Genomic DNA, 10,259 nt, shown 5'->3' with positions numbered 1-10,259 from the left:
TGTATGTGGTTCCCATAATCCATTTCAATATAATATGGGTTCACTACATTGGTGTTCTCGTTTCTCGTACTCCATGCCTTTGGACTCTCATGCCATGATCTATACTTCCATCAATACCATATAGGATTTAGTGAAGGAGATGCAAGAGAACAACACTCATATGATTCTCTTCTATTTGCCGTATGCAGTCAGTGTTGCACGAAATGCAATTAGACTCCACGGAATTCGTTGATGCTCTAGAAATTTCAGATGCTACAGCTATCACCTCTGCACTAGACTCAGTTGATACAAACACCAAGGTGGCCAATATCGTGAAATCACATCTCGATTCACAACTTCCTGTTCTTGCTGTCGGAGATACAATACCCAAAACAATGGTTCCTGACGGTGTGTTCTATGCTTATATTTCTGTACCGCAGCTTCAATCTTCACCTCTATCATTCTCAGTTAAGCGACCGAGTCTTCCACTTAAAGCCTGCGGACAGGAGCTTGACATGGAGTTTGGCTGCAAGGTGTTTGACATATTGCCGAAGAGAAATATTTTTGTACATTTTCATGGTAATAATAGAACTATTAGTTCGCTTCCATATGATTTTGGCTTTCACGACTGCAAGTGGGTAGATATTGGGCAAGTAAGGGTTTCAGATGATGCAAAAACAGAGGAGACCACTCTGAAAGATACAACGGACAGTGCTGCGATAGACTGTACCAGCGACAATCGTTTTGATTTGATTGTCGAAAACTCACTCTTGTTGGACAATTCTGAGGCACTTTCTGAGATGTTACAAAATCCCATAGCAGATTCATTACCGGGATATTCTGCAATTCTTGGACACCAGCTGTTCGACACAATGTCCAATAGACACTGCTACTCCAAGTCTTGCGAAGTTGTTTGTGCTGCGCTTAGCATTGATTACTCTGACCGATACAATGGTGATTTGTCATTCCAGCTTAAGAAACTCACTATCTATTACAGCGACATTCGGGGTGTTGCGGAGGTACAAGATGAACTAAAGGAAATTGTTCACTATCTACATGACCCCAAGCGTTGCACTCGTCTTAATGGTCTGTTTGCAAATACAATATTGTTTACTTGTTTCCTTGAAACTGGTAACACTATATTGGCTAGAACACTAGCTGGAGTTGTGACTATGCGTATGCTACTTAATTTTCCATTTGATTTCGGTTCAGATGATGGACACTCACACAACATCACCAAAATGTTCGATAATAGTTTTCAATCGGATCTCCCATTAATTGGATGCCCGACGAGTGAAAGTAAATTGATTGGTTGGTTCTACCTTGCAAAGAGGTTGGCAGCTGGTGAGTGGATCACAGTTAGAGTTCCTGCTTGTGGACTCTTTCATATTGCTTACTCCAATGCCTCAGATATGTTGACGGTAGACCTCCTATCTACTTACAGTCAAATGTGTCAAGAGGACATGCCTGTGGTGCGAAGGTTGGTTGCGACACACTTGGGGAAGTTTGTTGCTACTGTTGCACCTACTTACCTCAAGATTGACATCATGTCAATGTTTGACTATCTTACACATGGTGCTAAGATTCTTGTAAGTGTAGTAGCCCTCGACATTCTATCTACCAGGCTGCTATTAGCCTTTGGAGCGAAACCTTATTCTGGAATTTATGAGAAGACTTCAAGCTCACTGAAAGACCAATTGGAAGCTATCACACCAGCACTTGAAAAAGTTTCAGATGCTCCGGGTTCCATTAAAAATCATGAGTTCTTGGAGTATTTAAAGAAGTTCCTGGACTGGAGTGTGCAAAGTGAAGCTGTTAGCAATACTGGTAGCTTGATTGGCTGTAGTGTAAATGATCTCGTACTAGCTTTATCAACATATGGCATTCAAGTCGGCAATGGCAAGCAACAAAAGAGGGGAGAGCCTTTTGTGGAGATTAGCGAAGAAGACTGTGGACAAGGTTAATGTGATTTTTGAGAATGGACAGCAATATACATGTGCTCTTTTGGTTGGCGCTGATGGTGTATGGTCTGAGGTGTCCGAAATGCATGCACGGATATGCTACAAAGATGGAAGTCCTTTCCAAACTGATTTACACAGGTAACCTGGTACCTGTATTGGTACCTGTATTACACATAACAGAGGCTTGAATGACACTGAATTCACAGACACTGGACAAAGACTCGAGTATGGTAAGTTATCTCTAGCTTTGTTTGTTGGCATTATGATTGATATACATATGTATGTCAAAAGTAGTTGGCTGGACAACGAGAGAGGTGTATTCGATGACATAATTGGCAGGAACTCGCTCGCCGCGCTTAGCAAAAATTCCACTCAAGTTCTGGCTGTTAAATTTGATCTCTTCAAGAATTGGCAATTGCTGGCCAAATCTCAGATTTCTCATTCTGTTGGGCCAGAGTGTCACATTGAGATATTGTCCTTTGTGGAAAAGGTACATTTGGAACCTCGTGCTACTTGGATACATACAAAGGTTCTATCTGTTGTTGGGCTTCGACAAGATGAAGTCGATGCCGTGGTGTCAGTCATGAAGGTTGAAAAATCTCCTTCAGTGTTATATGTTGATTTTGGTGGATCAGACGCGCAGAATCAGGAGATTAAAGAAGTCGTTGAGTGTCCTTTGCCTCACCGCAAGCTTTCTGAAGACATTGGTATCCAGCCTCTTACATGGATCGTTCTCTATAGAGAGCCTGAAGTTGGCAAAATAATATTTGCAAAGACAGTTGCTCAACCTTACAAATTAGTCCAGCTTCATGCCACAAAAGCTGCTAAGAATGCTAATGTGGTCTTGTCCATTGTTGCCAATTTGAAGCTATTGGCATCAGGTGCTAGAAAGCCTATCCTTAGCATATGTGAAAATGCTGATATAATTAAGATAAGTGAAGAGGAGAATTACTTTTTGGCACAAGGAGAAGATTCACATTATAACGTTGTTGTTCCTAAGTTGTGCCGTCCAAATCTGAGGTTACTTCTTGTCAAAAAGGCCGTGAAGTTTGTTTCCATTATACCAAGGAATTATGTGGACGAGTTAAGGTTTTAAAGCTGGATTCCGTGGACACCTTCAGTGTTGGAGATGCTTTTGTAGCTAGAAGATTGTTACAACTAGCATATGATATCTCTCTGCACCAGGATGACAATAAACTAAGAGAGGCCCTCAAGTTTAACTTTTCGTTTGATGTGCTTAAGAAATTTCATCATGTACTTTGTTTATTCAAGTGTCGTTTCTTGACTAAATTTCCATTGGATGTACCAGTAAAGATTCTGGAAGACTTTAGCAGCGTTGAGGAGGCAAATCAACTTATCATTGGCACATTTGATGTTACGCACAAATCAAGTGAAAAGAGAGTTCACAATGCTAATGTCGCTTTGGATTCCTTGTTGAATGTTATCATTGTCATGCAGATATTTCTATATTTCCTCTGTTGGATTGACCAGGAAGACAATGATGACATTTCTCTTGTTGCAACAACTCTCGACAAATGTTGAGTCTTGACAAATTCAGTTGTACTGTTTTGCAGCTTGACACTACTGAGATACTCACATTGATCCACTCGAACCTTGAGGACAATGTTCTTTTTGAGGGCGGAGGAATTGTTATGAATCAAAATGACCAAAAGACTAAGGCAGAGGGCACATTATGGAACTTAGCAAATTACATTTGGGACCCAGTTTAGATAGAGCATATACCTATATATACAATAGGAAATATTCTATTAGGAAAAGTTATGAACTTGGTTTATTTTATTTTACTTAGTTTCTTAGAGGATAGATGTGGAACCTCCCTCCCTTCTCCCTTTTTCATTTCTTCTTCCTATGGAAGATTTGGTTACTTGTTTTAAGCATTTGTAATTATTTGAAGATGAACTCTTATATTTGTGTATGTGGTTCCCATAATCCATTTCAATATAATATGGGTTCACTGCGTAGATAAACGATATATATATATTTCTCACAAAAAAATTGAACTCTTGATTTAGCTTGTACTCTGTTCAAGAGTCCGTAGACCCACGAGCTCTGGTTTTGGAAGGAGACAAGTAAAAACAATCGCAAACATTATCATTATTCGTCACTCTCATGCTTGTTGATATAGCTGTGATTCTTTGATTAAGGAAACTGCAATCTTAACCAACTTGGAAAGTAAATTACTGCTATACTTTAATTGGAATCTTGTCTCTTTCTGTTGATCAGCTTGTCAATAATGCTCACTTTTCTCGTCAATGTTCTCCTCAGCAGGCATTTTAACAGCGTCCCCTTTGGGAAGTACGCAACAAGCTCAGTCAAAGGGGCACAAAAGAGAACAAAAATAAAATGGCAAACGTAATAGTGAGTAACAAGGCAAGTGGAAAAGTGGGAAACAGAAAAAACCGAAAAAATCCCTATGCGTGGGGTGCTGAGAAGGGCCGGACCATAACCCTGCATTTTTGCAAGAGGGTGTTTTCACGGTTCGAACCCGTGGCCTCCTGGTCACATGGCAAAAATTTTGCCAGTTACGCCAAGACTCCCCTTTCTTATTTGAAAGCGAGAAACAAGAAAATAGCAATGTATTAACACAACTGACATATTGTTGAACAAAATTCTTTCATAAGCTCCAAAACATCAGGGTAAAAGAGAACATTTTGGCATGGGGAGGAGAGGATCTCCAAAAACTCTTCAAGAGCTTCTTCATCAATCTTTCTGGATAGTTGCATCTTGTGTAACAAAACTTGGGATAATTTTCTCCAGCACTTGTACATTCTCAAGCGAAAAATAGATTTTATGACAAAGTTGGTAGTAATTGTTTGAAAAAGAAAGATCTCAATAATCAACTAGAATGTAAAAATGATCATTCAGATATCTTCATCACTCTCTATAAAAGAAAACGAAATGGAGAAGAAGGAATCTTCATTTGTATCCTCAATTCAGAAATGAATCAAGCGATTTCTGCAATCAGTTAGTCAGTATTGTCGTTTAGAGTGTCTCTGCAAGATATTGAGACTACTAGTACTAGCTAAAAAGGACCAAGCAAGTATAGAGTAAGCTGCAATTAAAGAAACAAAAATTCGAATCTTCGTTCGGATATTGATTTTTCCCAAACTATTCCCACTCCTAAGATTTGCTGCAGCTGGCCGGATGTGGAGACACCTCTAATATATACAGATGTATGTAATAAACATAGCGAGCTTGCGACTAGGGGTGTCAATGGTTCGGTTCGGCCGGTTGTTTTATAAAATTAGTATCATACCAATTTTTCGGTTATTCTATTATGTATAACCAAAATTAAACTTTTTGAATCCGTCCCAATTATGTCGGTTTATCTTTGGTATCGGTAAGGTTCGGTTAATTTTCGGTATTTTTTTAAATATCATATAAAATTCACCAGTAGAAGTAGAATGCAATAACGTATGTTCTTTTATAGGACGTAACAAAACTCTCTAGACATTTTTACTGTTTAAAGGGTGATTAATTAAAAAAAATGAAAGATGGCTAGAGTATAGATCCATCAACTATTCTACAACAGCGTAAAAGAAACCAAGCAAAGACAGAAAATATAAATCACACGAGTGGAAAGATATTAACCAAGTTAGGACTCAAGAATAAAGTCTATAGAAGATTAAATATTCAAAAAGATAAATCTAAATTATATGAAAGGAAACATATTCAATACATTGTAGTTTGCTACTCATAGTCACTAGAATATTTTGTGACTTGCTAAGATACTTGAAATAACTTAGTTTAAGTAGAAGTAGCATAACAGGTTTTAGGAATTAGTATTTTGAATTTAATTACTTGTTGGCTTGTAACAGTTTTCATAATTCCAAGGCCCAAAGAAAAATTTAATGCATTATTATTTTTAAACTTACTATATAAATATATTTTCCACATATAAAATTTATTCGTTACGGTTCGGTATTTTTTGGTTTATTTTTATAACATAAAAACCTACCCTAATTATCGGTGCGGTTATAGATTTATATAAAAATCTACGTTTTTTTAAAAGAAACCTAAAAATCGGTTTGGTGCGGTACAATTATGTCGGTTTAGTCGGTTTTCGAATATTCATCGACACCCAAAGAGAAAGATGAACTTTTGGCCAATTGAGAGTGGTTGATAAATTGTTTAGAACTTGACCAATGGTTATAAAAAGAAGATTGTTGAAGTGACTCAACGGAATAAGGAAACTCAAGCTGGATTCAAGCACACCAAACTAGACAAAGTGAACAAGCCAAACAAGGGAAGAAAATTGGGAAAAGCAAAAACAGCGTGACGAAGAAGCCTAAGCCCAAATCTACAGTTCCTGAACATCTGGACAATCGTGTTAATTCAACATGAAAAGAGCTACTGTATACGCAAATGAAGGAACTTTACTATCGAATGGAAGAAATTCAAAACTACAACTTTTTTCTCAAAATGTGGTAGAAAAATTGAAGCCAGGATCCAAGGAACAATGATTTTTCTTGGGCAAAGGATTGGCCAATCTGGTAAATAAATGCAGAAAGAGCCACCTGATTGTGCACTCAAAATTGAAACTTTTCTTATCAGAGAACACAAAAAATCAGATAATTAACGGGCTTCGAGGAGAAACTCCATTGTTGTTGCTAATGGAATGAACCAAGCAGCTGCTTGGAATGAGAATCTGGATGCAGAGATGGAATTGCATCAAGAGGAGGAAGAAATTTCCAAGTATGATGATGATAATGCAAAAAGGACCAATACAAATTGCCTATGAGCCTTTGAAAGGCTAAAGTCACTCAAACAACCAACACAAATTGCCTCTTTTTCTGGTCAAAAGTAAGAAAAAATTATTTCAACAGAAGTGTTTCAATATACACAGCTAACTCTTAGTCAAGAGTTAGTCCTCAAAAACAAAACAAACTGTAACTATAGGTAAACGAAATTTGGCCGTCTAGGAAGGGTATGTACTAGGACCTCTTCATATAGACAGCACTAAACTGTATATCTATTTAAAGTATCTAGCTGAATCCTCCATTTACAGTCCAACAATATGAAATTGAATAGTAATCTCTTTAATCCTCTGCCTTTACTGCCCCTGGAACAGCAGCTGCGTCCAACAAAATGCCTTAAGTATATACAAAAAGGAGAAAGCTTAGCTCCAAGCTAGTGCCAGCTAAGGCATTACAAGAATCAGAAATCCTTCTGTACCGTAAACAAAAAAGAAGGATTGTTGCAGCAAAGATCCTACACTTGCAAGGATTTTATGAAGTCTAACATACCATCTTCATCATTTACGTCCTGTAGATTGCACCAAAAAGGCGGAAGCCATAGACATTTGTTTTTAAGCTTTTGTACACTAACTATACTATACTACTTACAAGTATAAAAGGGTCAATGAATATAGACAATTGAAGCATTTGGAGAGGACCTTGGAAAGCTTTCAAAATAAGCCTGAATCATATCAATCTCTTCAATTTTGGCAGCAAAAGTTAACTTCTCCAGCACTTACGCATACTTGAGCAAATACTTCACCAATGGCAGCACAAATTCATTTTCACTTAGCAGTCCATGAAAGTGAATGATTATGGTCTTCAAATGTAACAGCGAGCAATTAAAAACACTTGTCTCAAACTTCTTCTCATCATCATTATCATCCGTTATGAACTCTAAGTATAGAAACTGCAAGAAAAGAATAGCTTAAGACAATTATTCTCCTTAGACGGAAACAACAAAAATCAAAGCTTCATTGCAGCAGATCAAAAAGAGTTCACTGAAAAAACTAGCTTAATCATAGAATCAGTTTGATAATAACATGAAAATTACTGTCAAACCAACTAAACATGCAGAGGCCGTACAACATATCAATAAGCATCCCTGTTAACAGTGATGCTAATTAGTGAAAAAGTTCAAGGAACAGCAAAGCATTACGTACATAAGTTCCCAGGAAACATATTTATCTTTTGTTCTGATAAGGTACTTTATCGCAAACAACACCAAGCAGGTGCTAAGTTACAAATAACTTAAATTACAAATCCCTGTCCTCCAAAATCTTTAAGGACATGAAACCTAAAAGAGAGCCACACTCATCTACATTTTGCATTTTACACAAAGGTATTAAAACTGTAAGAATCCGTACTTCAAACATTGCATAGCCTCCTTTATCAAAAACAATACATTGTATAGCCTCATTTTTTCCCCTCAAAACATCTCTTATTCCTTTTGCACCAAATGGTTCACAGAATGTAAGAAGAGACAGTATTCCATAGTGCTTTTATTCCCTTTCTCATCTTTTGCCCTTGCATACACTCCAGAGCTTGTTTCATACTATTTGTAATTACCACCAAATAGATTTATAAACAAACCCAAATTCTGCAAGGTAGAAAAAAGATGGAGAAGTAAATTTGTTGCTAATTCCGCATCTCCATTGCTTAAATTGCAGCTGCTGCATAAGTTGAGTTCCCTTTTCCAGATAGTGTTCCATGGCCACAGTATGACCTCTCCCCCACTTTCATCAGCATGTCACGATGAATCTTGTCTGTTTCCCATCTTTCCTCGTCGCCTTATCAGCCTATCAAGTTCTGTAGTCACTAGTCAGATCTTCAACCCCTTCTATATTACTACAGAACTGGACTAATCTTTCAACTTTCTTGCTTTGAAGATTGCTTCTAAATCTGATGTTCTAAACACCCCAATTTATGTAGTCTGCAACATAGTTATGTTTATCCAATGCCAATCTATACAAATCCAGAAGTGTATTCTTCAGTAGGTCTACCTAGCTCCCAAACCTAGGGGTTTACAACATTCGTTTTTCATTCCATATTTTGCTCTAATGACACACTTCCAGAGTTTATATTCCTGTTTAAGCGTAAGTCATTTTTGTGATGCGGTCCAGATTCATCGCCCTAAGTCCACCATTTTTTTCTAGTTTCATTCACTATTGACCATTTCATTAAGTGAAACTTCTTCATTGGATTACTATCCAACAAAAAAGTCCCTTCTAATTTAATCGATCTAATTCTCCACTTGCTTGAACTTGAAGAAAAGAGACATTATATAGGTGGGTATACTATCAAGTAAACTGCTAATCCATGTTGCCCTTCCCCAAAACAGAGATCAGGGATTTTCTATGACGCCAACTTTCTGTCAAACTTCTCTATAAATCCCTGCCATACCTTCTATTTTATGCTTTGCACCCAAAGGAGATCCCTGATTGGTTGTAGGAACTCCGCCACTCTGCATCAGGAAACAAAGAGCTGTTGCTTCAGAACGTGATAGGCTGATAAGGCGACGAGGAAAGATGGGAAACATACAAGATTCGTCGTGACGTGCTGATGAAAATGGGGGAGAGGGCATATTGAGGCCATGGAACACTATCTGGAAAAGGGAACTCAACTTATGCAGCAGCTCTTAATGTCAAGATGTTGTTCCCCCATACTGATTCCCTTATCCAATTTTTTTCCCACAGTGGTTGTTAGCAATCTGCTTAGAAACTCCACTAGTGTCTTAATACGCTGGATCTATGAGAAAAAGCCTCTTGGTTCCCATTGATCAATACTGATGAACACAAAATACATCACTTTTGTGTGGTTGGTCATGAATGAAGTAACAGAAATAAAGGTGAAAGGAGACATACCCTTGGGTTGCAAGTTTTCCAGTCAATGACCAAATGCTCAAGATGTGCAGCACACTGTAACAAGCTGCACATTCCAGGGAAGTCGCGCTCTTATAACGAAGTGCTTAGCTTGACGAATTTCCATTTTACTGCTGGAGACGACCAACCATATTATCCACTAAAAAATGAGTTGGATAATGAACTTTTTAAAAATGGGTATATGGATAAGAACCATATTATCCACTTAGATAACCAATGCATAACTAATGGGTTTAACTTTTACATTTGTAAAGACTCAAATGGGGTTTCTTCAAGTTTGGGAGATTAGGAATTCTCCCAAAAGTAATCATATTCAAGAAACCATGGATAATGTGAATATCCGGTTAACCCATTTTCTATCCGTATTAAATATAGGTTGGGTCGGATAATTTATTCGTTTTTGCATTACCCGTTTTTTTTACCTATCCATATCTGGCCCGACCCGCTTGTTTGCCACTCCTAGTCGCGGTAATACAAATATCTAACAGGGTTTCGGCCTTCGAGTATAAATAGCCCCATTTCGTGGTTGGACTATATTTTCACCATTTTTGGATCACAGTTTTGGGGATGTTGCGCTAGATCTTCATCTTCAGGCAGTAGAATTGGTTAAGCAACAAGAGAAGAGTGTGAAAGCCAATAAAAAGAAACATAAGTGATAGGCCAAAGGTGGCGGGTTAGTC

General features: G+C 37.8%; 1 long non-coding RNA gene across 1 annotated transcript; it reads right to left on the bottom strand.

Moving 5' to 3' along the window:
- Positions 1 to 6,992: 6,992 nt before the first annotated feature.
- Positions 6,993 to 9,788, bottom strand: LOC117277003 (uncharacterized). The gene is made up of 2 exons (XR_004507271.2): positions 9,562 to 9,788; positions 6,993 to 7,607 (listed from the first exon to the last, which is right to left on the bottom strand). It is a non-coding gene; the product is annotated as an uncharacterized lncRNA (long non-coding RNA).
- Positions 9,789 to 10,259: the final 471 nt, after the last annotated feature.

Source organism: Nicotiana tomentosiformis, chromosome 5, assembly GCF_000390325.3.
Source record: "Nicotiana tomentosiformis chromosome 5, ASM39032v3, whole genome shotgun sequence".
Lineage (NCBI taxonomy): Eukaryota > Viridiplantae > Streptophyta > Magnoliopsida > Solanales > Solanaceae > Nicotiana > Nicotiana tomentosiformis.
The sequence above is the reverse complement of the archived record's forward strand: the minus strand, read 5'-3'. Positions and strand labels throughout refer to the sequence as shown.